Raw genomic sequence first — 16,969 nt, 5'->3', positions numbered from 1 at the left:
GGCATTCCGTTACCTCAAAAGGGCCAAATCAGTGGTCTTGCAGAGCACGGGGCTCCACGGGCACCATTACCCATAATTTTTGACCAGGCTGAAACTCAACTAGAGTGGTATTATGGCCATACTAGTGTTTCATGTCCTGTTTAGCTTCCAGATTCTCCTGGGTGAGTTTCCAGTAGCATCGGGCTATCAGGTTACGTAACGCCAACGTGTAGCTGAATACATCCTGGGGTGGCTTCCTGGAAGCTTGCTCCCAGGCCTCCTTCACCAAACTGAGAGGTCACTATACAGGAGCCCATGCTCCCAGTAAATCAGGTGTTTGCCGAAGGTGTCACCAGCTGCCTGGGCCTTGGCCTTCCGCTGAAGACCCACAAGAGTAGGGCACTTCTCTGTGCTATGCTCAACTCCTCCCTGGAGGGACCTCTGTCCTGCTGCCAATGCGTCAGCTCAGGCTGGTTCCTCAGTTCAGCCAGTTCTTCTCCTGTAGGTTCCGGGGCATCCCGCTCAGGGTCAGCCTCCTCCTGGACCATGGTAATTCCAGGAGTGGGTTTCCCATGCCATTTGCCTTTCTCTTCTTGGCAGGCACCTGGGCCTCTCATCAGGCTCCAGGTTCTTCAGATCACCCTCACATACTGCCATGTGGTCAGGCACACCTACTCAGGCAACGGCAAAATCTGCAAGTGTGACTTGAACAGCACCTCCTTCCAGGTGGTCTGCTCCAGGTCATTGCCCAGCAGACAATCCACAGGCATGGACAGTCTCACAGCTACCCTCATGGAACCTGAGACCCCCCCCCCATTCAAATGCAACCTTTGCCACTAAACAATGACGGTTGTTTACAGCAACAACTTGGTGGACCACATTAAGGCCCACCTGCTCTGAAGATACCAGATGACACCAGACTGTCTTCATGCCGGCTCCTGTGTCTCTTAGAGCTTCCACCCTTTTCCAGTTAATGGTAACCCACTGCCTCTACTTGCTAGAATTGTCAGGCATGAGGGACATCTGTACCATTTCACTGTCACACAGCGGCACTAGGGTAACCTCAGCTGTATCCCCGCTACTAGATGAGACCAACTCCTACCCAAGCGCTAAACTATCCATCCCCAGTGACTGCTCTCTGGTGGGAAGCTGTGTCCGCTTAGGACACTTGGGATCTCCCTTGAAGTGCCCTTTCTTATTACATACAAAACACTTAAGGGGTCCCTTTCCTGCAGGCTTACCTGTAGGGAACCATTTCTTCTTTTCAGTAGGGTGTTGGGAAACCTGACACTGGGAACTAGATTGGGGCCCTTTAGGGAACTACTTACTTTTGTTTTTGTCCCCCCTTCTTCTTCTGATGGGGACCCTGCCCACCCTTGCCTGGATCTCCCCTTGTGGACCCTGGTGCTGACCCATCAGTCCGTCTCCATAGCAAGCTCCCTGGCGTCAGAGAACTTACTGTCAATGAAATGCTGGTGCAGCTCTGTAAAAACAGAGACTGAACATGTGCTTGTCTGTAATCAAATTGTCCCACCTCTGCTATTCTGTCACCTCACTGACTTTCACCCATCCATTTAGTGCCTTGCAGAAATAATGAACACAATCCCCCATGTCTGGGGGAATGTTTCACACTGTCCCTAAGCTTCTGCCTCAATTTCTATAGGGTCAACCCATATTTCCCGCTAAGGACCTCCTTCATGGTGGGATATCTCAGCGTGTCACTTCCCTCTAGGGTACCTCCCATCAGTTGGGATATGCTTCCACCAACTTGCCCCCAATCCCCCTCAATGATGTTGTGCATTTGCAAAGGTATCTCAGTGGCCTCAAACCACCAATGTATGTCATCTCCACTCCATATTCAGGCACCAGACCCTTGGATATGTGTACTCTCTTTTCAAAGTACACTGAAGATTTGCTGCCACTATCTGTGATGAACTCAGACCTCTTGGCCTTCAAATCCAGCTCTCTCAAGCTCGGCTCCTGAGCTTAAATAATTTTCTTCTCCTCCATGGCTAATTTCTTTTTCTCCATATCCAATCTGAGTTTTGCAAGCTTCAACATCAGCTTCATTTCTTCACACCTGGCTTCCAGTTCCTCTGGGGTCAGGCCTTTAGAGGAAACAATGCTGCCTGCTCTGGTTTGAGCCTTCCATCAAATCAGGCTGGGCTCCTGCCTCACAGGTGGTGCTGACTCCTCCAGCCACTCCAGATGCAGACTTTGCTCCTCATCATTCACAACATCATCTCCCTCCTCTGGCTGCACAGCTGCATCCCTGGTTGCTAACCAGATGCCTTGTGATGCTCCTCCTTTTTAGTGTGGCCTTTAAAAGGACACTTGAAATCCCTACAGAAACCTTTGAGCTGGGTCACCATGTAGGTTTCCAACTTCTCCTGCTCAAACTCCAATTCTGCAGGTACAGCTGTCGGCTCTCCAGATTGAGACATGACTGTTGCAAAAACTCAAAAAGCTGCCAAAAAGAACAAAAAGAAAAAAGTGCATGTGAACGTAATGGTCTGAGATATGGAAGCAGTGTATACCAGTCACTGAATGTAATGCACAAATGAATACAAGTCCTATCCCACCGCTGATCACCAATGTTATAAATTGGGTTTCTGGTTGGCAGAGTTATGCACCCTGTCCAAGCAGGAACCGCAATCCTAGTCAAGGTAAGTGTAGTACGCACTAAAAGTTTACCTGTTCTAATCCTCTGGTAGCTTGACACAGAGCAGTCAGGCTAAATTAAAAAGGCAATGTGTAAAGTATTTGTGCACACACGCACAGTAACACAGTGAAAACACCATAAAAGTACTCCACATCAGTTTAGTAACATAGTCAATATTTATCTGAGTAAAACAAGACCAAAATGATAAAAATCCAACATGCACAAGTCAAGTTATGAATTTTGCAAGATTAAACTAAAATGCAGTGCTTAGAAACCAATAGCTCCAACTAGGCTATCTTGCTGCGCTTCACCGAGGCAAATCCAAAAGTTCAGTCCAACCATGACGAAGCATGGGACAGATTCAGGGGTTACACACACCCGCTGACAGTACCTTGGCTGCTTTGAAACACGAGGACAGTGCATTGTGAAAAGGAGGGGATGCGTCGCTGTTGAAGGTGATGCACTGTTTCTGAAGTCGGGAAACATCGTTGATGCATCCATGTCCAAAAGCGTGGTGCATTTGGCCAATTTGTTGATTTTGAACTGCTGGAATATAGGAGATGCATGCAGCACACAAGCAATGCATTAGTGCGAAGATGCGCAGGACCCGGGATGCGTCGGAGTTTGTGGGCGGACAACACAGACATCAGCGATGCAGCATCCAAGACTTGTACAGCAGCGATGATGCAGCAAAGTCAGGCTAAATTGTCAGTCGTGGTTGTTGCATTGTGTAGACAGCGAGTAGTGTCCACGGCTTCAGTGCAGGCAGAAGCAATGCTGCGATACCTCAGAGAAATGCACCAGTTCAGAACAACACTTCGGTGTTGATGCTTTGGTTTCTTGGGTTGCCGCACCAAACACACTTCTAAAGGCCCAGGACTGGATTTAGCACCACATGACAGAGCAGGACTCGCAGCTGAGGAACCCAGGTGCTGGTAGCAAAATGCAGGTGAAGTATTTGATATCCCTGAGAACTCAGAAACAGACGGCAAGCCCAACAAGCCCTTGGAGAACCTTTATAGATGCAGGATGTTGATTGTCTACTCCAGTCCTCTCACTCACAGGAAGGAAGCAGCAGGCCAATACAGCAAAGCAAGCATCAAAGTGGCGGCCCTCAAAGCAGAACAACAGCTCTTTGCACTGGACAGCAGTGAAAAAGTATACAGAGTCCTAAAGCAAGCTAAAAATTAATTTCAGAGCACATTCGAAAACAGGAGGTCAATATGCAAGAAAGAAGTCCAGTGAAACCACGCCAAAAGATGCCAGGTCTAACACCCAGCAATACATAATTTGCAAAGCCCAGTGTGCTTTAAACATAAGGGTTCAAATAGGCTCTAAAAATAATGCCAATTTGGGTTCTGCCTGAAGGGATTGTTGCTGTGCATGAGACCACATCCCGAAATCTCACCTGTCAAGCAGCACCTGTCAAGCAGCTGCAAACAATTGAGAGATATGAGGTCAGATTAGAACAATGTTCCCATCTGTTTTCGTCATTTGAGAGTGATCTTAAATGTCACAGCCTTCTGAAGAAAGAGTCTCCAAAAGTATACAGCCACAACCAATCACGATGACGTGTTCAAACTTTGAACATGTTTTACTTTTGTGTTTTTCTTGGCTGGGTTTGCAAAGCGTTGCTGTAGTAACTAAGCTGTAAGATAGGGCAGCCAAGGTCACTGCATACATACAGTAGCTATCTAGTGTAGCTGTCTTACAAGTAAAAGCATATGTAAGGCAGAACAACTAGTAACACAGAGCTTCTTTGTAATGTCTGTCGATTGCTTAAGGATGCGTATCACTGTGACAAAATGAGTGTTCTTTATTCTGTTTGTGCTCATGGGTAATTTGTTAAACCCTACACAAATATGCAATAGTTAATCCCCAACCAAAGACTGTCTGTGTAAATAACATCTTAAAGACCCATGAGCAGAATTTCTCCAACACAAGGGTACTTTCAAAACGTTTCCCAGGGGCCAAAATGTTTGCTCAGTGATATGACCGAGGGGCGCAATAATGCCAGCGGTGTGGCAGTCGGGAAGGGGTTGGGGGATTAGTGGTAATGTGGGAGTAGAGGGAGCAAAACATATACATATAGTGACTGATTTGAAAAAAGTGAAACAAATAACCTGGGATGAATCCCGACTTCCCCACATTATCAAATTGTGTGATCCTAGGTAACTGTTTTATTTCACTTTCCCTTCTTTTTCTTCATGATCACATATAGGAGGACCTCGAAATACATGACTTCAGGATATCCGATGTATAATGTTGTTTATGTAAAATAGGAACCCAGAGATAAAGCTAGATAGCACCTCACTCTCTATTTTTGGTAGTATGGTCGAGCAGTAAGGCAGAATCAGAAGACAATGTTAAGCATTTGTTGTACAATCAACTAACAATTATTCTGGGGTTCAAGGGGTGTGTTTTAAGACCTGGGCACAGTTATATCCCCCACACTGGCATTCAAAAAGCAACAAATAACTGTGGGTCTAACGGTGAGCTCAAAACATGCTATGTATGGCTGGCTAAGTGTCTGCTACTCCTCTTGGTCAAGGATGCACTCTTGTTACACCCTCAGCAGCACTAGGACAGCCAGGTGCAGAGTGCTGAAGTCCAGTGTTATCCAATGAGGGATAGGGGTCCTCCAGTTGGTGGCTGCTGATGAGCAGGCCACTTGGTTGCAGGAGCAAAGCTCCTGGACTTTAGGTCAGGGCAAATGGGGAAACAAAGGAGCACCAAAGGTGCACCCTCAGCAGCACTGGTGTGGCCAGGTGCAGAGTGTTGTTTTGCCATCGGGTGCCCTGTTAGCTATGGGGAACCTCCGGTTTGTAAAGGCACTGCAAGCTTGGGGACGAAGGTCTTCTGGGTGCGACCACCACTTCGAGAGGTAAGTTGGGAAGTTGGGGGTTGGTTAGGCACCGTCATTTTGGCCACACAAGGCCGTGGGGCATCAGGTGCAGGGGTGCCTTTTGGGGTCAGATCTTCTTACCAGCTCCTGGTCGCGGTCGGGGGATCTTCTAGATTTAGGCTGCAGGCATTGGCTGGAGGCTTGAGGCAGGCCAGGGGTCACCCGGTCTTGGGTCAGGATCACTGGGGGGACCTCCTCGTGGTGTTTTCCCACTCGAGCTCGGGCCTTGGATGGCGGGTGCAGAGTGGTGTGGATTTACGGTTTCCAGCTGGGGACAGAGGTTGCAGATGAACAAATCTGGTGTTCACAGGGGACAGAGTCTTTGTGGTTGAAGGCAGGCAAGTCTTTCAGGGTTTTCAAGGTTGCTGGATGCAGGACACACTGGGATTTCTCAGGATCAGGTTTGAGGTGGAGACAGGCCGGTAGGGCTGGCGCCAAGTCAGTGTGGTGGTTGAGAGATCTACTGCAGTTATCTGGTGGTTGAGAGATCTACTGCAAATGTTTGGTGGTTGGGAGCTCTACTGCGGTTGTCTGGTAGTTGAAAGCTCTCCTGCGGGTGTCTGGTGGTTAAAAGACCTACTGCAGGTGCCTGGTGGTTGAGAGCACTACTCATGGTGCCTGGTGCTTGAGAGATCTACTGGTGGTGTCTGGTGTTAGAGAGATCTACTTGAGGTATCTGGCGGTTGAGAGATCTGCTGCAGGTGCCTGTGGTTGAGAGGTCTACTGCAGATGCCTGGTTGTTGAGAAATCTACTGCTGGTACCTGGCAATTGAAAGCTCTACTGCAGGTGTCTGGTGGTTGAGAGATATACTGAGGGTGTCTGGTGGTTGAACATCTACTGGCAGTGTCTGGTGGTTGAGAGACATACTGGACGTGTCTAGTGGTTGAGAGCTCTACTGTAGGTGTCTGGTGGTTGACAGATCTGTTACAGGTGCCAGTGATTGAGAGGACTACTGTAGATGTCTGGTGGTTGAGAGATCTATTGATGGTGTTTGGTGGTTGAGAGATCTATTGCAGGTGTCTCGTGGCTGAAAGATATACTGCAGGTGTCTGGTACTTGCAAGCTCTGCTTCAGGTGACTGGTAGTTCAGAGAAATACTGCAGGTGTCTGGTGGTTGACAGATCAACTGGAGGTGTCTGGTGGTTGAGAGATATACTAGAGGGGTCTAGGGGTTGTGAGACCTACTGCAGGTATCTGGTGGGTGAAAGGTATACTCCAGGTGTCTGTTGGGTGAGTGCTCTACTAGAGGTGTCTGGTGGTTGAACATCTGCTGGCAGTGTCTGGTGGTTGAGAGATCTACGAGTTGTGCCTGGTAGTTGAGAGCTCTACTGTAGGTGTCTAGTGGTTAAAAGATCTACTGGAGGTGTCTGGTGGTTGAAAGATCTATTGATGGTGTCTGGTGGTTGACAGATCTGCTGATGGTGTCTTGTGGCTGAGAGATATACTGGAGGTTTCTGGTGGTTGAGAAATCTACTGGCAGTGTCTGGTGGTTGAGAGAGCTACTGGATGTGTCTGGTTGTTGAGAGATCTACTGCAGGTGCCTTGTTGACCAATCTAATGGATGTGTCAGGTGGTTTAGAGGTCTACTGCTGTTGTCTGGTGGTTGAGCAATCCCCTGGTGGTGTTTGATGATTGGGAGGTCTACTGCAGGTGACTGGTGGTTGAGAGGTATACTTGAGATGTCTGGTTGAGAGTTCTACTGCAGGTATCTGGGGGTTGAGAGATCTACTGGCAGTGTCTGGTTGACAGATCTACAGGATGTGTCAGGTGGTTGAGAGTCCTACTACAAATAGCTTGCAGTTGAGAGATATACTGCAAGTACCTGGTGAATGGGAGCTCTACTGCAGGTGTTTGGTAGTTGAAAGCTCTGCTGCAGGTGTCTGGTATTTGAAAGCTCTGCTCCAGGTGTCTGGTGGTTGAGATCTTCACTGCAGGTGTCTTGTGGTTGAGAGATCTACTGGAGGTGACTGGTGATTGAGAGATCTGTTGTAGTTGCCTGGTCATTGAGAGATCTACTGGGGTCTGGCAGTTGAAAGCTCTACTGCGGGTGTCAGGTGGTTGAGAGATAAACTGCTGGTATCTGGTGGTTGAGAGATCTATTGTAAGTGAATGGTGGTTGAGGGCTTTACTGCAGGTGTCTGGTAGTTGAGAGATCTACTGCAGGTGTCTGTTGGTTGATAGATCTACTGGAGGAGTGTGGTAGTTTATGAGATAACCTGGAGGTGCCTGGTGGTTGAGAGATATACTGGAGATGTCTGGTGGTTGAGAGACCTGCTTCAAGCACCTGAGGTTGAGAGATATACCGCAGGTGTCAGAGAACTCTACTGCAAATGTCTGGTGGTTGAGAGATCTTCTGCAGGTACCTTGGGTTTGAGAGCTCTACTGCAGGTGTCTGGTACGTGAACGCTCTGCTGCAGGTGTCTGGTAGGTCAGAGATCTACTTCAGGTGTCTGGTGGGTGAGAGATATACTGCAGGTTTCTGGTGGTTGAGAGATCTACTGCAGGTGCATGGTGGTTGAGAGATCTATTGGAGGTGTATTGTGATTGAGAGATATACTGCAAGTGTCTGGTGGTTGAAAGATCTACTGGAGGTGTCTGGTGCTTGAGAGGTCTACTGCAGGTGTCTGGGGGTTGAACGATCTACTGCATGTGTCTGGTGATTGAGCGATATACTAGAGGGTCTGGTGGTTGAGAGATATACTAGAGGGGTCTAGGGGTTGTGAGATCTACTGCAGGTGTCTGGTGGTTGAGAGATCTGCTGTAGGTGTCTGGTGGTTGAGAGATCTACTGCAGGTGTCCCGTGGCTGTGAGATATCCTGGAGGTGTCTGGTGATTGAGTGCTCTTTTAGAAATTTCTGGTGGTTGAGAAGTCTACTGGATGTGTCTGGGGATTGAGTTATCTACTGCAGGTGTCTGGTTGACAGATCTACTGGATGTGTTTGGTGGTTGAGGGATCTATTGCAGGTGTCTGGTGGATGAGAGATCTATTGCAGGTGCCTGGTGGTATAGAGATATACTGGCGGTGGCTGGTGGTTGAGAGATCTACAAGAGGTGTCTTGTGGATGAGGATGAAAGAACTACTGGAAGTGTCTTGTGGTTGTGAGCTCTACTGCAGGTGGTAGTGGGTGAGAGATCTTCTGCAGGTGTCTGGTGGTTGACAGATCTATTGCAGGTGTATGGTGGCTGAGAGATATACTGGAGGTGTCTCGTGGTTGAGTGCTGTTCTAGAAATGTCTGGTGGTTGAGAAATCAACTGGATGTGTCTGGTGGTGGAGAGATCTACTGCAGTTGTCTGATTGACAGATATACGGGATGTGTTTGGTGGATGAGAGATCTATTGCAGGTGCCTGGTGGTATAGAGATTTACTGGAGGTGGCTGGTGGTTGAGAGATCTATTGTAAGTGAATGGTGGTTGAGGGCTTTACTGCAGGTGTCTGGTAGTTGAGAGATCTACTGCAGGTGTCTGTTGGTTGAGAGATCTACTGGAGGAGTGTGGTAGTTTATGAGATAAACTGGAGGTGCCTAGTGGTTGAGAGATATACTGGAGATGTCTGGTGGTTGAGAGACCTGCTGCAAGCACCTGAGGTTGAGAGATATACTGCAGGTGTCTGAGAACTCTACTGCAAATGTCTGGTGGTTGAGAGATCTTCTGCAGGTGTCTGATTGACAGATATACTGGATGTGTTTGGTGGTTGAGGGATCTATTGCAGGTGTCTGGTGGATGAGAGATCTATTGCAGGTGCCTTGTGGTATAGAGATATACTGGAGGTGGCTGGTGGTTGAGAGATCTACCGGAGCTGTCTTGCGGATGAGAGAACTACTGGAAGTGTCTTGTGGTTGTGAGCTCTACTGCAGGTGTTGGTGGTAGACAAATCTGCTGCAGGTGTCTGGTGGTTGACAGGTCTATTCCAGGTGCCAGGTGGTATAGAGATATACTGGAGGTGGCTGGTGGTTGAGGGATCTATTGCAGGTGTCTGGTGGATGAGAGATCTATTGCAGGTGCCTGGTGATATAGAGATATACTGGCGGTGGCTGGTGGTTGAGAGATCTACAAGAGGTGTCTTGTGGATGAGGATGAAAGAACTACTGGAAGTGTCTTGTGGTTGTGAGCTCTACTGCAGGTGGTAGTGGTTGAGAGATCTTCTGCAGGTGTCTGGTGGTTGACAGATCTATTGCAGGTGTATGGTGGCTGAGAGATATACTGGAGGTGTCTCGTGGTTGAGTGCTGTTCTAGAAATGTCTGGTGGTTGAGAAATCAACTGGATGTGTCTGGTGGTGGAGAGATCTACTGCAGTTGTCTGATTGACAGATATACTGGATGTGTTTGGTGGATGAGAGATCTATTGCAGGTGCCTGGTGGTATAGAGATTTACTGGAGGTGGCTGGTGGTTGAGAGATCTATTGTAAGTGAATGGTGGTTGAGGGCTTTACTGCAGGTGTCTGGTAGTTGAGAGATCTACTGCAGGTGTCTGTTGGTTGAGAGATCTACTGGAGGAGTGTGGTAGTTTATGAGATAAACTGGAGGTGCCTAGTGGTTGAGAGATATACTGGAGATGTCTGGTGGTTGAGAGACCTGCTGCAAGCACCTGAGGTTGAGAGATATACTGCAGGTGTCTGAGAACTCTACTGCAAATGTCTGGTGGTTGAGAGATCTTCTGCAGGTGTCTGATTGACAGATATACTGGATGTGTTTGGTGGTTGAGGGATCTATTGCAGGTGTCTGGTGGATGAGAGATCTATTGCAGGTGCCTTGTGGTATAGAGATATACTGGAGGTGGCTGGTGGTTGAGAGATCTACCGGAGCTGTCTTGCGGATGAGAGAACTACTGGAAGTGTCTTGTGGTTGTGAGCTCTACTGCAGGTGTTGGTGGTAGACAAATCTGCTGCTGGTGTCTGGTGGTTGACAGGTCTATTCCAGGTGCCTGGTGGTATAGAGATATACTGGAGGTGGCTGGTGGTTGAGGGATCTATTGGAGTTGTCTTGTGGATGAACGATCTACTGGATGTATGGTTGGGAGCTCTACTGTAGTTGTCTAGTGGTTGAGAGATCTACTGTAGGTGTCTGGTGGGTGATAGATATACTACAGGTGTCTGGTGGTTGAGAGATCTACTACAGGTGTCTGGTGGTTGAGAGCTCTACTGCATGTTTCTGGTGGTTGAGAGATCGACTGGAGTTGTCTGGTGTTTGAGAGGTCTACTGCAGGTGTCTGGTGTTTGAGAGGTCTACTGCAGGTGTCTGGTGGTTGAGAGATCTACTGCAGGTGCCAGGTGGTTGAGAGATCTACTGGATGTATCTGGTGGGTGAGAGCTCTACTGCAGGTGTCTGGTGGTTGAGAATTCTCTTGATGGTGTCTGGTGGTTGAGAGACCTACTGCAGGTGTCTGGGTACTTAGAGATATACTGGAGGAGTCTAGTGGTTGAGAGATCAACTGGAGGTGTCTGGTGGCTTAGAGATATACTAAAGGAGGTCTGGGGGTTTGACATCTACTGCAGGTGTCTGGTTGTTGAGAGATATACTGCAGGTGTCTGGTGGTTGAGTGCTCTACTAGAGGTGTCTGGTGGTTGAGCAATCTGTTGGTGGTGTCTAGTAGTTGAGAGATCTATTGCAGGTGTCTGGTGGTTGAGATATCTAATACAGGTATCTGCTGGTGAGAGATCTACTGGAGGTATCTGGTGGTCGAGAGTTACACTGCAAATGTCTGGTGGTTGAGAGATTTGCTGCAGGTACCTATTGGTTGATAGCTCTATTGTAGGTGTCTGGTAGTTGAATCTCTGCTGAAGATTTCTGGTGGTTGAGAGCTCTACTGCAGGTGTCTGGTAGTTGAAATCTCAGCTGAAGGTGTCTGATGGTTGAGATATCTACTGCAGGTGTCCGGTGGTTGAGAGCCCTACCGAGGTGTCTGGTGGTTGAGAGATTTACTGAAGGTGTCTTCTTGTGGTTGAGACATCAACTGGAAGTGCCTTGTGGTTGCAAGCTCTACTGCAGGTGTCTGGTGGTTGAGAGATCTACTGGAGGTGTCTGGTGGGTGAGAGATACACTGCAGGTGTCTGGTTGTTGAGAGAGCTACTGGTGGTGTGTGGTGTTGAGAGACCCACTGCAGGTGTCTGGTGGCTGATAGAGATACTGGAGGAGTCTGGTGGTTGAGAGATCAAATTGAGGCGTCTGGTGGTTGAGAGATCAAATTGAGGTGTCTGGTGGGTGAGATATATACTAGAGGGGGTCTGGGGGCTGTGGGATCTGCTTCAGGTGTCTGGTGATTGAGATATATACCGCAGGTGTCTGGTGGTTGAGTGCTCTACTAGAGGTGTCCGGTGGTTGAGCAATCTGTTGCTGGTGTCTAGTAGTTGAGAGATCTGTTGCAGGTGTCTGGTGGTTGAAATACCTAATACAGGTATCTGCTGGTGAGAGATCTACTGGAGGTATCTGGTGGTCGAGAGTTATACTGCAAATGTCTGGTGGTTGAGAGATTTGCTGCAGTACCTGTTGGTTAATAGCTCTATTGTAGTTGTTTGGTAGTTGAATCTCTGCTGAAGATTTCTGGTGGTTGAGAGCTCTACTGCAGGTGTCTGGTAGTTGAAATCTCTGCTGAAGGTGTCTGATGGTTGAGATATCTACTGCAGGTGTCCGGTGGTTGAGAGCCCTACCGAGGTGTCTGGTGGTTGAGAGATTTACTGAAGGTGTCTTCTTGTGGTTGAGACATCAACTGGAAGTGCCTTGTGCTTGCAAGCTCTACTGCAGGTGTCTGGTGGTTGAGAGATCTACTGGAGGTGTCTGGTGGGTGAGAGATACACTGCAGGTGTCTGGTTGTTAAGAGATCTACTGGTGGTGTGTGGTGTTGAGAGACCTACGGCAGGTATCTGGTGGCTGATAGAGATACTGGAGGAGTCTGGTGGTTGAGAGATCAAATTGAGGTGTCTGGTGGTTGAGAGATCAAATTGAGGTGTCTGGTGGGTGAGATATATACTAGAGGTGGTCTGGGGGCTGTGGGATCTGCTTCAGGTGTCTGGTGATTGAGATATATACAGCAGGTGTCTGGTGGTTGAGTGGTCTACTAGAGGTGTCTGGTGGTTGAGAAATCTACTGGTAGTGTTTGATGGTTGAGAAATCTACTGCAGGGGTCTGGTGGTTGAGAGCTCTACTGGAGGTGTTTGGTGGTTGAGAGCTCTACTTGAGGTGTCTGGTGGTTGAGAAATCTACTGCAGATGTCTGGTGGTTGATAGATCTACTGGAGGGTCTCTAGAAAGTGCTCAGGCAAGAAACTGTTACTGCTTTGAATGAAAGTATCAGTATGTTGCACATTACTGATGGTAGTCGAGTCTGAACATTAATGAGTGTTTATGATGCACTGAATTGTATACATGAGCATACTTTGCATACATTCAGTAGTTGAAACTTTCTGCAGTGGTTGTATTAGTTATGAAGTTTTAAGTTCGGATTGGCCTGTAGGGTAATCAGGCAGTGCCCGGTGGGTTGGTCTCACAGATCAGCATGGGCAGGTTTTTGTTTTTTAGCAGTTGGGGGGTATATTTTATGGTCAGGTGGACGGGTTTTACTGTTGATTTCTCAAATTTTACCACAAATAAGTTTAAACATACCAAGATTTGCATGCGGGCAACTTTTTTAGCTATCTGGTTTTTTAATGGGGGCCACTTTTATTTTGGTGCCGGGGCCTATTTTTTGTTGCAGGCTGACACCGTGAAGTATTGCATTTTTATGGCCGGTTTGAAAAGAACCATATGGTCATTGGACAAAGGGCTTAATTTTACAGTTTCAGGTGCAAATTGGATAGAGTTTGTGAGATGATGAGAAAGGAAAGTGAGTACAGAATGACTGACCATAGTGCTAACCATGTTAAGTGGCACTGAAGCCGTTTAAAATACATGACTGGAGAAACGGTGTAAATGTACGAAAGGCAAAAAAGATTTAGGGATTGTTGGCATTGGCATTACATGAGAACCTGGATGATGAGGCAATGTCACCAAGGAAAATGTTGTGGAGCACAGAAAAGGAAAGAGTGAATTACAGAGCCTTGCAAGACAACCACTCCAAGCGGGCTTGGTGTTGCTGTCTGTAAGTCACAGGTGACTGTGAATGAGCTATACGAGAGGTATGAGGTGAACAATTGTGCACTGGGTTAGTGAATCCTGCTGAGTCTAGAAAGGAGAGTAGTTTGATCAATAAGGTTGAAATTAAACCAGTAGATAGGTCCAAAAGTATAAGGGTGCAAGATAAATGGTTATGAAGTGCATTGAAGATAAAGTTGGATACAGGTTACAGCATTGTTTGTGCGGAGTGGGAAGTATTGCAAATCCATTAGAAGGATTAAGTAGGCTGCTTGAGGTGATTGAAGACCAATCATCCCTTTGTCGTAGAGATAAAAGGGGATCTGGGATGTAAAGTGATAGTTGCAAAATTTTTAACTGCGATGTGGCACATCCGCTCCCGCTTTTTAAAGATGAGGTAGATGCGGGATAAATGAATTGCACTGATGATTTTTAATTGTAATATATGGTAAATGATTTTAAAATCTGCTTTTGGAATGCTTTTTAATGATGTTTATTCTATTTCATCTGCACTGTCACTGTAAATCTGTCTGTACTTCTTTTATGATCTTAATCAATCGAAATAAAGATTGAAATGATGAATGAATGATAGTTGCAAAGACACTTTGGATCAACAGGAAGTGTTTTAGAAGAGGGGAAACTGATGATTTAAAGCATGTTGGGCATGTGTCAGATGTTACAGAGTAGCAGAATGTAAAGGATGGACAAATGACAACACTGGGAATGAGGATGATAGGTTTGATAGTGTGAGAAATGAAAAAGTCCCAAAATACACACGAAAATTGGCACCCTTCTAAGGATGGGTCATTGATCATTGTGGGGGCGAAGAGTAGGTTATTGATAGTGCATTCAAGTCAGCGTGGGTGAGGTTTACGTGAGATGATAAGGCTATGAAAGTAGGACATCCTGGCATTGTAAAGGCACCATAAGGTGTGCATAAGGCTTGTTTGTAGTTCTTGAGTGTTTAAGTTTGCTTCTTTCAGCTCCACGTGGGGAACAGTTCTCTCTTTCTGGCTTTAAGTCTTCAAATGCTATGTGATATCTAAGGTTCTGGGGGTGGGGCAATGAGGAAAAATGTTTAAAGTGGATAATGTATATCAAAGGGTTGTTAAAATCCATGATTAAAATGTACTGCATTCAAGGGGAGTGTGGTCACTTGGAATATTATTGTAGACATTTGATGGGAATTTGGGAGTGTTTACCCTTGTAGAGTGGGCTGTTAGTTCAGTGAGGGAATGTTGACTAGGCGATGGGACTGGATTGATAGTGGGGTGTGAGTGGGATAGTGTGCTAGAAACGAAGTCAATGTCAAGGAAGTTTCTCTGCAATGAAGGAGGAACCTTAATGATTCAAGGAGTGGTGGATCATTCATATTTTCCTAATTTAGTTGTGTTTGGCAAATGGAGTAAAGTTTATAAAGCAGGAAAGATTTGATCATTTCTTTTAATTCCCATAAGTATTCCGGTATGAGCATTGTGGACGCATTTTGGTGGAATTATTTAAACCATAGAGAGAGTAGGGTGGAAGAAAGTCCACTAGTGGCTTCCCCTCGGATTCCAGCGTTTTCTCCAAGTATTACCAACATTTTGAGGATTTTTAATTATTGCTCAACTAAAATCAGACTCAAACTGTGGTGTGTAGTGTCCCAGCTTGAATAACCAGCTACTCCTTATCTGCTAGAGTGTCATTATTAAAAGTATGTACAGGACTGAAAAGGCAGTTTTACTAATGCATTTCTTGATATATTCTTACAGGAGCACATGGCCAAAATAAGCTAAACAAAGAAGCAGAGCTCAAACCTAAGCCACCATGAACCTCTTCAACATTCAATCCAAATGGTCTTATGATACCTGCTTTGTGTTTCCATATCCATTCACAGGAAGTGTCTGACCACAGCTGAGCTACCACAAATTGTCAACGCAGGTCAATGGAAATCCTAAAAATCTGGAGGGTTTAATGTCCAAGAGTTCTTCTACATGTTGAAGGCACCAATATTAACAAGCCTACCAACCCCACTACAGTACATTTGATTGCTGTTGATGCAAAAGAAGATCAAATAATCCCTTTGAATCTTCCAAATAAAACAATCGCAGCACTAACACTGAGGGATTTCAACATTGGAGATGCAGTGTGTTTACCATAGTTGCCAATGCCTGGACCCTATAGAACACCACCTGCTTTCATACTGCACCTGTTTACATGTATCGGTGCAAATACAAGTTGCTAGCAAGAAATCCTCATCAAACGATCCTCCCTCTTCCAACATAACATCAAGGGTCCTACTTCATATTTGTTATAATAAATGCTGCATACTTACAACAAGGTGTATGTATTTGGTGTGTTGATTGATGCTTCCATGTATGGGTGTGTATGCTGTATTGTCTGCTTTCATCCTACACAGGACCAACTTAAAAAAGCTACAAGACCCTGTCTAGACTTTTTTGAGTGGGGGAGAGAGGATCAGGACTACCAGTGTGCAATAGAAAGAATCCCAAGCATGTGGAGTTGGACCCAACGACTGCTACTGATTGCATGCCTACATTATTGATGGCAAGGTAAAACACACCCCCATGGTCTGCAAATTTGTTCTTCTGATACCAGGGGCATAGGCTGCACTATATCCCAGTCATTCAGCACCTAGCACGACCAGACCACAGACTATTCAAAAAGTAGCAGTTTGCAAAATGAAAGGATCAAAATGTGACCATGCTTTGCAGACATGGACCAAGTTGGAGAAGTTAACTTCACCAAAAAAAACTAACAGTAGTCACGTGATTGGAGAAATTATAGTCTTGCAAGCCAAATAGCTAGAACTTAAATAGCACTACAGCACCAAATCCTATTGCCCATCATTTGATCGTCTTTCATTCCACTCATCATAGCCTTGTCATACAATATCTGCAAATAATATAGAAAGGCACCAATGGCCACCCTTTCTTTACCCCATTCCTTAATATCCCTACATATTCTACTAGATATTTAGCTATAATTCCAAGTAACTATTGAAATTTAATTTATGTGAGTACTACCCGCCCCATACCTTGCACTGATACTTTGCCGATTTTAAAACTTACTCGTTTCTGCCGTTTTTTAAACGTACTCGCTTTTAATAATTAATTGTTCTATTTGTGGTATATAAATAAATAATACCGGATCTAGGTTTTACTGGACATAGCAATAACAGATAGCTCAATAAATAAGAGTCAAGATTCGAGGTAGTAGGAGTTTGCAGGTTTAATACAGCATAAAGGACAGGAACAGGACAACCTGCACGGGAACAGGATGGCAGCGCTGCCGGGGGCAGGATCAGAATCGGCACCACATTTAATAACAGTGCACAAATATATATACTAAAACA

At 46.2% G+C, this 16,969-nt stretch overlaps 1 protein-coding gene across 1 annotated transcript in view; it reads left to right on the top strand.

Annotated features, from left to right (window-relative positions):
• Positions 1-15,933, top strand: part of WFDC1 (WAP four-disulfide core domain 1) — a 293,650-nt gene extending 277,717 nt beyond the window's left edge. The window contains exon 7 of the mRNA XM_078669220.1: positions 15,366-15,933. The gene's annotated coding sequence lies outside the window, so the exon portion shown is untranslated. The remainder of the gene's footprint in view (positions 1-15,365) is intronic.
• The last annotated feature ends 1,036 nt before the right edge of the window (positions 15,934-16,969 follow it).

Source organism: Lissotriton helveticus, chromosome 12 (genome assembly GCF_964261635.1).
Source record: "Lissotriton helveticus chromosome 12, aLisHel1.1, whole genome shotgun sequence".
Taxonomy (NCBI): Eukaryota; Metazoa; Chordata; class Amphibia; order Caudata; family Salamandridae; genus Lissotriton; species Lissotriton helveticus.
This window is presented reverse-complemented; position numbering and strand designations above follow the sequence as displayed.